Below are 16,946 nucleotides of genomic sequence, written 5' to 3' on the forward strand. Positions count from 1 at the left end.
AAGAGAGAGAGAGAGAGAGAGAGAGAGAGAGAGAGAGGAGGGGAAAAAGAGAAAGAAAGAGACTGAGAGGCGCTCGCTAGCTTTGCACGGAGGAAGTTTGCGACGCTGTGTGACAGAGAAAGAGAGAGAAAGAGAGAGATCCCGGATAAAGCAGCACCCGGCGACTGCGTTTCTCTTCATCCACCTGGGACAGAAAAAAAGCGGCTAACAAGCAGGTAAGTCTGATTTTTACTGACTGCTTGATTAAACCTGTTCCCAGTGCACGCGCTCGTGCGATTTGGTCGATGTGGCCGCTTTGTGTGCAAGTGCAAGCAGCAAACCAGGAAGGACGAGCCAAGTGCTTCACTTCACTTCACTTCACTTCACCTCCTTCACTTGGGTGGGACGCGCGCGCGCGCAACTTGCGCCAAAGGAAATACATAAAAAGAAATACACTTTCCACTTTGCGCGCGCGCGCACGCGCTAATTTACGCCCTTTTTCTGCTTTTCATGGGAACAGAAACAGTGTAACAGTGAAGCAGAATGAAAAAGCGGCTACATCATGAAATGAAAGGCGCAGGCAACTTTACAGGAAGTGTTCACATCAAGGAGAAAAAAAAATGGAGGATGTGAGACACAAGCGCGAGCTGTCACGCACATTTCGCTCTCTGAGAGGGTTTCTGAGGCATCAGAGTGCTTCATGCGGGTTACAGACTTTATTCTGAAGCGGCTTTCCACTGAGCCGGGTCCTGAGATACAATTCTCTACATGTAGTGTGGCTCTGAGCGATGACGTTACCCCTCACTTCCTGTTTTCTCGTGCTCAATCTGGGTTATGACGTAGCTTTTCTCCCCCGTGCACAGGCCGGTGTGTGTGTGTGTGTGTGTGTGTGTGTGTGTGTGTTACTCTTGGTGCCATGATGTCTAAAATGTCCTTGATGTCTTTACAAAGACACACAACTGGAAAGTAAAGTTCTTTTCTGAAATTCGTGCATACGACTTTGCAGGTCGTGATTACGACGTGGTGTGTGTTCATGTGTTCAGTTGGTTTTGCACTTTGGACTGCATGAGAAAATGAAAATGACGAGTGGTGTTTGTTTGTTTGTTTGTTTGTTTTGCGCTGGTCATGCCTCTAACTCGTAAAGTCGGGGTTTGTAGAAAAATACGAGTTCCCGAGTTGTAATTACGAGCTGGTGGTGGCGGTTTAGTGCTCACCTCGTAATTCTGACACTTGTGACAGGCCATGAAGGCAGCACAGCTCCCAGCCCCACTCAGAAACGAGCAGTGACGAGTTTATCTGCATTTTTATTGACGCAGAGTTGAATCCATTCACAGGACAGCACAATCTCTCTGCCCTGTGTGTGTGTGTGTGTGTGTGTGTGTGTCTGAGAAGTCTGCATGATGTTATCTACAGCACTTTGGATCAGCTACTGTTGTCTTTAAATGTGCTTTATAATAAAACTACACTTGACTTGACTGTGTGTACTGAAAAAAATACACTAAATATACAAAACACAACCTAGCCTTTTGAAATAGGGACATTTTGCAGATTATTAAACCGACACAGGGCTGTGACCAGAATCAGGGATTTTAGTGAGGTCCATGTTATAACCAAAAAAAAAAAATCATATCAGCATTCTCAAAGACGTTTCTTCAATATGCAACTACAAGCCAAACAGTATTGTGCTGCACTTATGGGGAAAAATGTTAAATGCTTAATTTAATGTGTATAAAAATAAATCCATTAAAAAAATTTTTAGCTTTAGAAATAACATTTTTATTTATGTTAAAAAAAAAAATTAACAGTGAAACACAGTTTACAAATTTGTAAAAATGTTAACGTATCAGATTTTAACATCAGATTAGCTGCTATCAGTCAGTTTGTCATTATTTACGTAAAAAAATGTTAATAAATTAAAATGTATTGTGATATAATAATAATCGATGTTGTCATATTATATCTTCTTTTCTCCCAGCCCTAGTCCACATGACGGAAATATGATCAAGTTGATATTTAACGTACCGCAATGAAAGATGTTGTATACGAATTTCTCATTTCTAATCTTCGTTGTGTTGTACTTGGCATAAACTGCTCTGAGTTAGGTTAGAATATTTAATCTTGACAAATTTTGGTTTGCAGTTTTTCCGCATGCTGGGCTCCGTTCTGCCTCCACGGTATCAGGACGTCACTGTATCCTTGTTCACTTTGAAATCTGGAGGTTAAAAAAACCTTCAGAAATGACTGAAATCCAGACCTCGGTGTCCTCATAGCTAATTACTGCCATGAACCTAAGCATTAAAAAAAAAACAGACTTCTTAGGGTTAAAATTAATGCAAGTTTAGTGAGCTTCATCATTATCGATATTAAGTGCAGCGCATCAATAATGCATTGTGGGAAATCCAGTGTAATGATCCGGTCATATCCCTGTGGGCTGTGACTTCATAGGTTAACACGTGTGCTGTGTTTCTCATACTTGGTCTCACACTGTATGCATGTGATGGCTTATCAGTCTGGACCAAGTCCACCATGTCGGTCATTTCAGAGTGCATTCATGAACTCCCATAATGCACTGCGATATAGGCCAGTGTGCAGTTCATGTATACATGTGCGTGCAACACTTTGAGCTGAAATACGTTGAGTAATTTTGCGGCCTTTTTTGCCAAATCTTGCCGTGATTTGGCTTCAAGCACTGCCAGAATTTTAATCATTTGGACTGGGTATTTTGTAACTTTCCTTTTAAGTGTTTTCTCTACTTCCTCAGTGGGTTGTTATTTAAAAACCCAAAAATGTAGAGTCACCTGCACTTCCTTTTTTTTGTGGTAAGAGAAAACAGTCTATTTCAGCGAGAAAACATGGTGTGCCATTTCCGGTCCTATAGAACCTCATAGGAAAGTTGGGTAGCTGTGCAGGAGGCTAATAACCATCTCTCTCTCTCTCTCTCTCTCTCTCTGCTCTGCAGTGAGATGGAAAAAGCAACAGGACCCATGAGGAAATAATAGCTAACTAAGAGCTAATAAATAAAAGTGCCTTATCCCACTATCACTGGTGTATGTAGAAACCCCAACATTGCTAAGTTTCGTGTGTGTAAATATTTTCGTAGGCCAAACCGAGCTAAAAATTTACAAAAGTTTAGGTAACACAGATTTTTTTAAAAGTATGTTGCTCAGTGCCAATCCGCTGCAAATTAGCAGTTTCACAGCACAGCTGATGTACTTTTTCACAAAACTCTGTACAAAGAGAGCCGAAAAAGTCAAAAATGACAACTAAACAGTGAAAGAGCACCTAACAAGTGTGATCTGTGCTAAATCTTCCAGTAGTGCAGCTCAGCCACTGCAGCACATCAGCTACCACAAGCACAAGATTAAAGGCCTCAGAGTATTTAAAGTTAGGACGATATCTGTGAATGCGGAGTGTGTGTGTCCGCGGCCATCGTGTGCGCAATGCAGCAAGCGAAGTGTCTCATTAATTTGAAATGTCTTGAGTATCACAGCTGTTATTTGTATGTGTAATTGAGAAGTAAACTTGTCAGTGTAACGCGTATATAAATTCGCAGTAGCTCATTGCCAGTTATGATCTGAATTTGAGTCTCCTTATACGTAAATTTACACAAACTCAGGAGTTTTACCCTGACTAGACTTTCACAAACACCCCCTTTCTCATGTAAATGTTCCTGCGAAAGTTTTACTCGTAAATCCGTTCATATGCAGCGTGATACATGAGGTGCGATGAGTGGAATGTGCAGGAGGCATTTAGCATCAATTAGATGACTATTTTTTCATCATGAGCCACATTTATGGGAACTAATTCCTGCATCATCCTTCTTTAGATCATATTTCCTCTAGAGGCTCCAGAATGTGACATTTACCCACCCACACACACACTCGTAGGCATCAGGTACTTTTCCCACATTGTTGCTTAATGACTCTGAGGAAAAGTGCAGGCGCAGTGGTTTCACGTTGCCTGCTTAAGTCACGTCGTAACGTTATGTCAGCTTGTTTTATAGATCCGTATGTTAACTAATCCGTTTAGCTTCGACGTGTGTGTGTGTGTGTGTGTGTGTGTGTACATCTTGATGTATAGAGTGTTTGCATTCCAACATGACACATTTGCTGATAAGATATTGCCTCCATATGCAGTATTGCTAGATTAGCATGTGACATATGCTAGCTACGCTATAAAACATGTACTTTGTGAAAATGATGAACTCAACTCGAGCAGAAGTGTGGGAAACATGCTAACTATTCCCTGCTAATCAAATGTGAGCCTGTTGTAAATGTTTGCTGAGGAAAAAATGTGTGCTATGGGGGTCAAAAAAATTGTTTTTTTTTTTTTAAGTTTTATATACAAGCTAGTTGTGGTTAATGTTGGTTGGAAAAACTAATATTTGCTAAGTATCTAGCTGGCTAAAGTGTCAATGAAGTAATGTTAGCTAACATTAGCCAGTCTATCAGCTTTTAGTTATAGATAAGTATCTACCTGGCTGAAGTTTTTTAGATAATTTTGCATACATTAGCTTGCTTAGCTGTGTATGAGGTAATGTTAGTTATAAAATTAACATTACTTGGTTAGCTAATGTTAGCTAATTATCTAGCTGTTTAAAGTCTTGATTATGTGGTGTTAGCTAATACATACCAACAAAGAAGTTGGCTAACTAGTGTAATGATGTTAGCTAAGCAGCTAGCTGGCTGAAGTGTTCTTGAGGTACTACATAATAAACGTTAGTTGGTTAGCTAATGTTAGAAGTATGTACATATTTAAAATTGTTGATGTGATAATGTTAGCTATTACATTAACATCACTTGATTTGCTGATGTTAGCTAAGTATCTAACTGGCTATATTATAAAGTGTTGCTGAGGAAGCTAACATTTATAAGGTGAAATGGTGCTGGTAAGCATGTAGCATGTCTTTTGATGAGCTTTAGCTTTGATGCAGCTCATTGTGTGCACCTGGGGTGTGTGTGTGTGTGTGTGTGTGTGTGTGTGTGTGTGTGTGTGTGTGTGTGTGTGTGTGGAGTTGACCTGATTTTCTGCCCGAGTTGGAGCGATTTGTCTTCGCTGGGGCTCAGTGACCCACTTGAATCCTGCCTCCATTATTGTTTTGACTTTTCTCAGTCTTAACAGTAATCCAGGACTTTCTCCTGCTTCTCTTTGCCCCGTTTACATTCCTCTTTCTCTTTCTCTCTCTCTATCTCTCTCTTTCTCTTTCTCTCTCAAAGCCCGATGTGGTGGAAGTTTTTATTTCGTAGTGTGAGGTTGGTAAATCTGTCAGCACTGATGCAGCACATGATGACAGAAAGGACAGTAGGTTGAGAGAAGAGGTGGAGACGCTCAGCACTGTCAGCGATTAGGTGCAGAAAGGAACGCAGGTTAATCGTTTACCATCTGCTGTTTTTTTTTCTTTTTTTTTTTTTTTTTTTTTAAACAACACAGTACAGTATGGTGCTTGAGGTAAACAGAATAAGGGTTAGCGCACTTCCTCACAGTTAGATCACTACAGGCACACAGAGCTCGTTAAAATACCCTGGGGTATTTACGGCACAATGCTAAAGGACACACAGGGCCATTTGGATGCGAGTCAACAGGCCGTGTTCACAAACACTCGCGGCCAGTATGAGTCAGGCTGCTCAGAGCACGGCGCCAAGATACTCAGAGCCGGATGTAGTTAGCATAATGAGACATGACATTGACTAGCCTGTCATTTAAATGTAATCACACTGAGCCTCATTTATCGATCTTTTAGCAAAGTTGTGTTTAAATGTTTTTGTAGGACAAACTGAACTAATAATGTTGACCAGATTTGCAAACATTACAGTAGTGCTGTTTTTCTGTGTACTCACATGATAAATGCCAGTCAGCCGTAAATTACCAAGCACTCTGTTGGTACAACTGATTTACCTTTAGTGACACCCGCAAAACTCTATCAAAGGCAAAGTTCACAGTGACACTGTGAAAGAGCTCCTTCTAGGTGTACCAAATCTTCCAGTAATGCAGCTCAGCCACTGCAGCGCACACACTAACTCTTCCTCTTTTTTTAAAATACGGTGCCATTACTTTAGGGTTCCCTTAGGGCCCCCCATTCTCTCTCTTCCCTCTTCATTACTTTTTTCTCTTTCTTTTTCTGTTTTTATAGAACTCGATGGTGGAGGCATTATGATTTCGGGTTGTCAGGCCAAGATTTTCATTAGAGCAGTATCTCTAACATGTGGTTGATTGTTTGTAGGATTCCTATGTTGATTGTAACCAGCAGATGAACTGATTACATTTTCAAATTGATCCAAGGTCAAGGTCACAGCAAGGTGAAATGTCTGCAATAGTTTTCTTCAATAGCTTCCTTCCTGTTTGTGGTACATTCGCTGTAACTAGTGAACATGGACGTTGTACCACATGCACCTCTCACATGAGCGGTGAGGCTACAGAAGAAAAAGGGCAGAAACAACGTTTGAAAGATGCATGAATTAGAAAATGCCCACTTGTAGGAAGAAGGTGCAAATTTGTGATATTAAGTACTGAATATTAAATTAACAAGCATCAAGTCCGAGTTCCACCCATGAGTGGTTTATGAGTCACTCTGCATGTGAACAGAAACAACAACTAATTATTTAGCCAGATGTTAATATTAATGTTTAACGTTTAACCTTGGGAGGGCACCCTACGTGCTTGCACAATGCGTCCTAATATGAATAAAGTTTTATGTTAATAATTAGCAGGCATATTTACTCCAGATTTCAGCGTTTGCTGTAAATCAGGAATGCAGACGAGTCATTTCACAAATATCCCCTAAGGTGGTCTGCTATGGTAACGTACGAATTTAATAAATGTACATATTGTTCATTTCAAAACCTCAATATCATGTAACCATACTCCCCTCTCAGAGTTTTACATTCTCGCCCATGCCACTCGACTCTCTCATTCTTGGCTGAGATCATTCTTCCTCCCTTCTTTTTTTTGTGTGTGTGTTCTTTTCATTTCTTCCCTTTTTTGGGCTGCCTCTCTACCCCGTCTCGGCACTCGCCTTCCTTCATCACACCTGTAACTTTTGTGAAGAATACAACAATAGCAGGAAGCCAGGACCGATTCGCATAATCTCCAAACAAACAGGCTGGTGAGAGAGAGAGAGAGAGAGAGAGAGAGAGACACACACACAGACACATACATCACATCCTGCAGTAGTGTTTCTCAGACACGTACACACCAGCGACTTAATTTATAGCGTTAATGCTAATTTATTAGTCTAAAATAGTAAAAATAAAATACCTTCTGTAAGCAAAGCGTGTAACAGGTAGTGTAAATGATAATGAAATTGTGATAAGTCAGTGTCACAATGTTTTCTCAGAGTGTTGTATTAATGATGTAAGTTACTGAAGTGTGAACTTGTGTCACACGGGTGGGTGCTAAATCAGCAGTGTGATTTAACTTCCTGTTGGTGCAGGAAGTTGGCTTTAGAAGAAACGTTTTTTTTTTTTTCCTCTCTCTCTCTCTTTTGCTGTACAGCTCATACATGCCTGCACTCACACTGGGTGGAAAAACCTATTTAGACTTTTCCGTGTGTGTGTGTGTTTTAGTGTCTATCACATGTGGCTGATGTCTTCTGGAAGTTATTGTGAAAGGACAATGTCTGCTTTAATCAGAGATGAGTGTGTGGTTTTCATTCGGGGTGTGGCATGTGGTGTGCACCTGTGTGTTTGTGTGTGTGTGTGCGCGCACCACTATTGCTCATATCCAACTTCAAACGCTCTTTTTTTTTTTTTTTTCCTCCAAATACTGCTTTGTTGCATTTGCCCAAAGCAGCTCAGCCCTGGACCTGGACCTGATGGGCTGTAGTGGACCATACTGGGTTGTAGTGTGGGGGGTTGGTGAGGAGGGTTTAGTTGTCTGTAGTGGGCTGAAGTGGACCATACTGGGTTGTGTTGTTGGTGGGGACGAGGGGAGTTGGCTGTAATGGGTTGTAGTGGACTGTGGTGCACCGTAGGGGCAGGTAGTGGATTGTACTGGGTTGTATTGGGGAGTAGTTGAATATAAAATGTAAATGTAATCAATGCAGTACACCGCAGTTTGCTATAGTGTGGCATAGTGTACTGTACTTCACTCTAGTGGATTGTAGATGCTGTACTTCAAGACAGTCTGTCTCGAAGGCAGCTCACAGTAGTTCATAAGTAACTACACTGAGGTGGACTTTGACTCATGACCTCACCCTGTGCTGTATCAGTTACTGTACCACTCCACCTGTGATCAAAGATAAGAGCAGACACACACACACACACACACACACACACACACAGAGGTGTAACTCTGCTACTCACTGATCAAATGAAAAATTTTGCCTCCTCTTTTTATTAATTTTTTCAGCAGGGCAAACTCATCTTATGCTTCTTATTTATGAACAACTTTTTCCTAACTGTACAGTTAACATTGAGGTATTTTGCTCCTTATATTAAGGTGCAGTAATTATATATATTAATGCAAGGTTGACAGGGCTGCTTTATTGAGCTTCTCCAAAGATGGAGTGTGTTTGTGTGATTGAAACAGAAAAGAGAAGGAAATGCTCACAGATGGTGTGAGTCACAATTCAGTGCAACAACCCTGCAACTGATAATAATAATAATAATGTCTCGTTTTATCTGCTGGTGGAATGAAAGCTAACAGGATGTATCTGAATTATAATCTGTGTAAACTGACACTGAGTGTGTGATACACATGAGATTGGAGAATGTTTAAACCATAAATAGTACGACAGGAACAGAAATAAATGTCGATCTGATCAATTGTGTAATTGTAAAACACTCTGTGTTGTGCTGTTATAGAAAAATAATCACCGACAGGATGGTGTGATGAAGCAGGTACATTTACCACCCTGAATTTTACTGTTTTCCTAGACCAGCACGTCCTGAAGTGTTTTATTCCTCTTATACCACAGCAATTTGACAAAAATTACAATTTTGTAATTGGATTGTACTTTTTATTCATTTGTAGTTATGCTTAATGTTGCGCAATGTCCACGAAACATGTTAGTGTTGGTGTTCTCACTTACATTACAGAAGCTATAAACAGTTACTGGTGTGTTAATGTGAAGGCGAGCAGCTCTGCTCTGTTTGGGGGCGGAGCTAAGTTCCAGTATTGTCTGGACTTTACTTTAAATTCGAGATTATACATTTATAAAGTACTTAATGCTTGTATGCTTATTGCATACACCTAAGCGTTTTCTTAATTCCTTAAAGGAGTAGTTGGAAATGAAGAAAGTTAAAATGTACACAGGTTTACACCTTACCGTATGCGTAAGTTTTTTTTTTTTGTTTTTTTTTTATGTCTTTAGTTTGCACTGAAGTTACGAGTAAGGGAAGTGTATGTGTATAGTGTAAAGTCCCACCACTTTAGCATTGCGTATGTTTAAAACTGGTAGCTATAAGCATCCTGAATTTGTTAGCTACTTTATCTTAAAACAACAACAAAACTTGAGAAGCCAGACATGTTTTGATTGTAAGCAGTACATCTTGTACATTTAATCAGCACATTGCTATTACATTTGGATCACAGTAATATAATTCAAGTGATCACATGACCTCATGTCCCAACTGATTTGCGTATCAACTCCGGGTGAAAGGTAAATCTCGGTCAAACGTCGTGAATTTAAATATATTAACATCTTTACATCACAGTAATATGACCGTGAAGGGACAGAGTTTGTGTGTGTGTGTGTGTGTGGCCTGTGAGGTGAGACTCAGACGTGTCGAGACGTTGCACAGCAGAGACGAGTGAAAGGCAAGTGAAAAACCACTCGGCCTGCATTCTTTCCCAGCCATTAAAAAACCCAAGGTCTCTAATACAGACACTGACGCTGCGTCTTCAGGAGCCCTCGGGCTGCTTTATTACTGTTAGACCAGCTTTATTTGTGCAAACACTACCTGTCTGACCGTGAACACACACACACACACACACACACACACACACACACACACACACAGAGAGAGAGAGATATAGATATAGATATATATGTATATATACGTGACCTCTGCTGCTCTTAAAGCCCTCAGCGGGGGTTAAAGGGTAAAAACCAAGCAGGAAAACTCTGCTGAGTCTCAAGCTATGCTTTATTAATAGACTGATGAAGTGAAAAATAAAATTTTATTCAATGTTCCATCTTTAGTCTTGATGTACTTAAGTAGCAAAGACCTCATATAGTGACCAAAGGTATCAGACCCATTAGTGATGGCTACAAGTCTGTCTTGTGAGATGAGCCAATAGGAGTCAACATGGTGGCCCTATTTACACTGGTTACTTTAGTACAACACGCCTATGTATGCACACATGTATCGCAATATCAAGGCCTTAGTATTATAGATCTTGGGTCTGACTTTTTTTTTCTGGGGAAAAAATAGAATTAATGCTATAAACATCATCAACGTTACAGATTTATCATATCATATATATATATCATATCAGTTTCTGCAATACACAGTATTTATCACAATATGTAGGTTTGCGTACAAACTGCCAGCAAAGCAGTAATGTTGCATTTTAATAAAAAAAAAATACTGTCATTATCATTATAAAACATTATTCAACAGGAGGGGAAAATATTACTTTTTAATATAGTATTAATATTTTAAAATTTTAGTATTTGTAAATAAAATTTAACATCTAATCAACTGTAGGCTTTCTTAAAACTTTGTTTATTAAGTAAAAGTCATTACAGGTATCATGGTATTGTAGTAGTAGTAGTAGTAATAGTAGTAATAATAATAATAATAATAATAATAATAATAACAATAATAGTGTATTACATTTATATAGCACTTTTTCTAACACTTAAGGAAGCTATACCCAAAAAGAAAATGGAAAAACACTCTTTTGCTTTAGTGGTAATACAGGCCAGCCATGTTGGGAGGATAATATGGTGCGGCTTTGAACTTTAAGTGTGTAAAAACTGTTTTATTTTACATAATAGTTTATTTAAAACTGACATTCCGTAGTGTAATAGTGAAATGTGAAGCAGCTGTATGTAGATTAATGCCAGCATATTTCCATTACTTACGTATACGTATACAGGCCTGATGGAGGTTTAACGTCAGTATGTCTGATGAAGATTTGTATCACGGAGTTGTCCTGTTCCTCTCGTGATATTAATACGTTTATTTGATGACTGACATCGTGGCTCGTTCAGCCACATTTTATAGCCTGGTTTCAAGTCTCTTCAGGAAGACGTTACATTCTTTCCCCTGCACCAAAATACGCAAACGACAAAATAGCTTTCTCTGTTTGTCATTTCCTTTCTGCTGCCTTTTTCCTTTTATGAACCTCTCGCACTCTCTGCAGCAGCTTAAACAAAGCAGGATGCCCTCTGTGCACTCGTCCGCCACTGTGTCCTGCTCTATCTGTCCATCAGTGGTGCGGGATGGAGTAAGTGTGGTTGTTTGCGTGTGAGAGAGAGCGCGAGGGGAAGTGTGTGTGCGGGTAAACGAGGGCAGTGATAAGGCATCTGAGTGAGGAGCCGCAGTCGCCACATTGCCACTTCACACCCACTGAGAACAAACCACTGCTTTCTGATTGGACGTTAAGATAAAGTGATTAAGCTAGAATTTTATCTACTGTATATGCTCACTACATGGGCTATAACATAACGCTATTGTAAACTCTGGATACATTAATACGTTAGATCACTTTTAATGTGTGTTTTTTAATGGAATTATAAAATAGATGTGAAAATAAAGCTCGCTGTAAATAACGTGCATTTAGTTAGACTCTTAGACATCTTAAATATTCAAGTGAGAATTTTCTTTACAAACATGACTGAAATTTTGGATGGTGTCTGGATTGTTTGTATTTACTTATCGTAAAACTATCATGAGCAAGTACAAAAAAAAAAAAAAAAAACAATATCTGTGTGAGCGGGATTAAAAGAAATCTCTGGAGTGATGTAGCTGAGGTTGAGGAACTGAAAATACACACCTTGCTGACACTGCTGGCATTTCTACATCTGGGGTTTATTTTCCAGTGTTTCTTGAGGCTCATTTTAAAAAAAGAAACCCTTTGTTTTAGGCCACACCTACTTCAGGTTTGGATATGAATATTTGGAGCACGATACAGATACAGGAGGTGTCATTGTCAGGTAGGGACAGGTAGAGTACCTCCTTGAGTGACTGTAATATAGATCATCAACTGTACATCAGTGAATTAAAAAATTTTTTAATGAACCCCCAGCAGTTTGAGCCAGCGTGGGAGCGAGACGTCATTCCCGCAGCCGGTCGGCTCTCTTTTCTGCACCGATGCTCATATTTGGCCTTTTATAGTTCTCTCCACTCCAGTCCGCAATCCATCCATCAGCTTTATTGGCTTTTTCGGCAGCAGGAGCTCGAGCCAGAGAGAGACCGGGAGGCGCTCGACTGGAATGGAATGAACGCAGAGTGGATCAGAGGAGGGGAAAGAAAAAAACAGGAACGTGTGAGGGAGTGAAGTCTGGCTTTTCATGACAATCAAGTCACTTTAATAAGAGCTGTAAAATACCTGGCCTCCGTTCTGCTACTGCTATTCCTCTGAGAGCAGGAGGCGATCACGGGTCACTGACGGTCTCTCAGCAACAGCGCTGGAGTCCTAGATATGAAACGACGTCATCTGGTACTTTGGTTCAGCACTAATTTGTGATTTAGGCTACAGTCGATCCTGTTACTTGATTCCTCAGTCCATATTCACTCAAAAACATCTATAAACATTAAAAAAAACCTCAGAATCTTGTCCATCTCTGCTGTTTTATCAAGGGCGTTCGTGATGGTGTAGCGTTTGCTCTCCGATTTAGTTCATTATTCTGTCAGAGGAGAAATGGACGGCTAAAATTAGCCGTGCGGCTCCCAGGAGTCCTCCGATGTGACTGATTTAACTGTGTCATAACTGTATGAGGAGAGGACACACTCTCTTTATGCCTCTCTGGCTGCATTTATGTTGTTTTCCGATGACTTCCGATGCAGATCTGATATTGTTGCGTATGTGTAAACAGCTCGGTTTGAAATTATTTCTAATTTATAATGGGCCACATTTCAACAAGGCCCTAAAATCTGAACATGTCTGATATCTGGTCATGTGACTTGTATTTTTTCCTGTTAATTCTGTAGTTATTGTAATTGTTAATTGTTATACGGTAATTTTTTTAAAGCCAAAAATTCATCATTTTATGCTCAAACGACACGCGCGAATCCTGGAGGCTAGTCAGTGGAGTCCAAATGAAATAAATTTGTCTATCAATCTGTGGTAGGATAAAAATTTTTTAAAAAAAAAACAAAAAACTGCAGAGTAGCTACAGAACCCTGGCCGTCTACGAGGGCATTAATCAGGCCATGGCGGAGCGGAGGATGCAGTCAGTCCTGTATCCAGTGCCAGCGTAAAATTAAAGGTCTTAGGGGAAAATGATGACTGTAATCTCAGTGGTAGCACTGAGCACATTTTGCAGGAGGAATGTTATAAACACAGGAATCGGATATGGGTCAGGTCTGACGTGTATGTGACCACGATCAGATGTGTGTAAATATGAGAACTGTGCATGAAGGCCCACAGCGTAACGGCAGCTTTTGTCTTGTTCTGTTTGTCTTCTGTAAGAAGTAAGAAGTGATAGTCATTATTCCTGGTATACGGTATATTGACTTTGTGGATCAGACTGGAACTTGGTTCTAAAAATGTCCTTTGACCTCTTTAGAGAAAAAGGCATGCAGTTTTACTTTATTGCACCACCTTATCCTCCACCCACCCATCTGAACCTGACGATTATACGATTCCGTGTTAGAGCTTATAGCTGTTTTATTACCTCTCGTACAACTCGCTCTGCGGTCAACATGAACAGTTGTGTTCTGTACTCAGCCTGAGAGGTAGGGGTGTGTGTTTTTAATATGTTTTGTGTGTGTTTTGTGTATGTGGTTTTGTTTGATGTGTCACTCCCATCTAATTTAATAAAAATAAATTTAAAAAAAAAAAAAAAACGCTTGGATGCACCATTTGACCTAACCTGTTTTCAGATTGGCTCATGTTGGATGACTGATAGTTTAACTTTGGAATTCCAGAACATTCCGGACACTTGTGGAAACTTGTGTATACTAATCTAATTGTGTATACGTCTAGAAGTTCAGAACTTCACACAACTTGATGGAATTTTCCAGAAGATTCCAGTTGTTGTACAATTCCTGAATTTTAGTCAACGATGTTCTTGAATGTTCCTTCCATTGTGTATAGTTTTAAAACCTCAAGCCCTTTCTGATGTTCTGGAATGATCTCTCTAATTGTTCTGAGTACTAAAACTTTAGAACTTCACACAAGTAGAGGGAATTTTCAGTAATTTTCTAATGGCTGTATAATTTTAGATCTTCAGGCCCATTTTAATGTTATGGAACGTTCTCTCTAATTGTTTGTAGTTCTGTAATTTTAGAACTTCAAGGCCATTCTGATGTTCGGTGTACTGTGGATGGTACCATTTAGAAACCATGAAGATGGCTCCATCAGTGAACAGTTTGCTAACTTCAACAAAATAGACTTCATGTGAAAGCTATAATGAATTTCCTGGTTACAGAGTTGCACTATTTGTCCACGTAGTACACAGATTATTTATAATCGCACTATCCGGTGTCACCCAGATGAGGATGGGTTCCCTTTTGAGTCTGGTTCCTCTCAAGGTTTCTTCCTCATATCATCTCAGGGAGTTTTTAATCGCCACTGTCGTCTCTGGATATTTCACACTTTAATGTTGCTGAAAAAAAAATGAACGCTAGTGGATTATTGTTATAAATCGAGTACTAGCCTAGTTGCTCTCCATTAGCTTTCAGACATTGTTAGCCAAATTATCGCTTCTTGAAAGTTGTTTGAGGTTTTCCGTCAGCACATGCTCCTGGAATTTGAGGCTCCCGTAGCCTTTAACTGAAAGATTAGCATTGTGGTAACTGCACACCCCTTTGTCAGACTGTGCCGAGTTGTTCGCCATTTTACGCTTCTCAGTAGCGTTTCCTCTCCGATGTAGATCACTAGTATGTGAGATGGTAGAGAAATGGGCAGCTAAAATTAGTGTAGCTGTGATGCTCCTGGGAGTCTCCCAGTGGGACTGATTTAACTGAGGCTTTAGCAGCATTAGCTTCATAGCTCCAGTGCAGAACTAAAGCGGAAAACCTGTCTGACAGAGAGTACGTTTGGTGTGTTTGGGATGGGTGATGGTGTAGGGTTGTATGTTTCATCTGTAGCTAAACAACTCCTTTACAGGTCATTTGAATTCCCAAGTCGTGAGTACACTTCTGGACACTACAGTTTCTAATCATTCCAAAGATTTAGGAGTATTGAACTCTGTTTAGTCTGACTGATATTTAAAGGTAACACTTGACCCTATAAATCACGTTGTCCTGTCATTAATAGCGAATGAAAGGTTCTGTTAAGCGGATGATGCCAGCTGTTACACATTAGTCACTGTTAGCAATGTTAGCGTTTTTCCGTGAAGTATTCCTATTTTTTTACTCCCATGTGTTTTCATATTTCCTGCTGTTTCAGTCTACTCCAGCCGACTCATTAGGTCGGTGGAGACCAGACTGGTTTTATGTAAATGTTATTTCCCCAAGGCACGCTGGTCAGAGGGCAGTCTGTATAGAGAGAATGTGTTTGGTTTGAAGATAAGAACCAGTGCATTACTTCACAAGGTCTCATCGATGGCATAATAAGAATGATGTGGAGCAAACCATTACACACACGTGTACGCAATTTCCTGCTAAAGAGGAAAGTTGTAACACTTTCATTCAAAAAAACACTAAAGTCACGGTTCTGTTGCCTGTCCTGTTGTGTAATTTTACTTTGATTCGTCAATGTGTGCTTACTCTGTCTACTTTTAGTTTTTTCTTCAAAGGCATTTTGGGGAAATAAAATCCACCTTGTTCCTGTTTATTACACCCGCAACTATGTCTCACACTCTCAATCACTGGTGATGACTGATGTGTCACTGAAAAACATCAGTAGAAATCGAGATCAGATCTAGGAGGCGTGTCATTCTGTGTAATCACCTGACACGACTGCCACAGTCTGGGCTAGAAAGAAATCAGCCCCTGCCTTATTTCTCACTTCTTCATACCATTCTGTGTGTTTTTTCTTACATCCACTGGTGGTGCTGTTGCGCTTGGTTATACCAAAGTCCAAAATAATCCGCTTTAAGACCTTCGTTAACAAATACACCTTTTTAGCTTTGAGCTTGAGGTGATTTTCAGTGATGCCGAGAGAGAGAGCGAGCGCTGAGGCGAGGACATGATAGACGGATATGAGAAGGGGTTAAAAACAAGCGAGAAAGGAGAGAATTTATTGAAACTGTCCTGCTCTTTGCTCTTTTCTCTGATAAGGCAAGAGTATGACAGGAATGTGACCCTGGCAGTCTGAATAAACAGAATTTATCATTTCAGCAGCTGCAGCAGGGGGGACGGGGGCTGTTGGAGGAAAAGGAGGAGGGGGCAACTAATTTTGGGGCTCCACCAAGTTGGAGTACAGGAAGAGTGGTGATGGGAGTCAGCTGTGGGGTCAGAGTTGAGAGACTGTGTGTGTGTGTGTGTGTGTGTGTGTTTGGGGAGGGGGGGTGTCGTGAGAAGAAAAGTCCTGCTGTCTTGACTCTCGGTGTGTTTGTGTGTTAATGCAAAGGCGAACAGCACCGTTTGAATTGCCTATTCTCACACACACGCTCCAACATGACTCCAGAGCACAAGTCCTGAGCTAGTTGCGGGATGAAAGACATACAAACGACTTGCGCTGCATTAAACCTCGGGGTGATTTACTACCTGCGGTTAACTGGATTGTTCTCACAGCTGTCTGATTTTAGGAGTTATTACATTTTTCATTTGAATAGCATTATGCGCAATCTGCAACAATAAAAACTCCAAAATAATATTTTAGTCAAGTAACTCGAAAGCTGACTTGTTAGCCGCCGGTGTTCTTGAGTCACTTAGGATTCAACCAATCGACGAAAATGAATTAAAAAA

General features: G+C 40.2%; 1 protein-coding gene across 3 annotated transcripts in view; it reads left to right on the forward strand.

Annotated features, from left to right (window-relative positions):
* Positions 1 to 16,946, forward strand: part of myh9b (myosin, heavy chain 9b, non-muscle) — a 52,540-nt gene continuing 35,594 nt past the window's right edge. For 2 of the 3 annotated variants that reach the window (XM_026927012.3, XM_026927013.3), the window contains exon 1: positions 1 to 215. The gene's annotated coding sequence lies outside the window, so the exon portion shown is untranslated. Of the gene's footprint in view, positions 216 to 13,807; positions 13,827 to 16,946 lie in introns of those variants that run through there. The other variant, XM_053231441.1, reaches the window with a different exon arrangement.

This window comes from Pangasianodon hypophthalmus, chromosome 29, assembly GCF_027358585.1.
Source record: "Pangasianodon hypophthalmus isolate fPanHyp1 chromosome 29, fPanHyp1.pri, whole genome shotgun sequence".
In the NCBI taxonomy this organism is placed as follows: Eukaryota; Metazoa; Chordata; class Actinopteri; order Siluriformes; family Pangasiidae; genus Pangasianodon; species Pangasianodon hypophthalmus.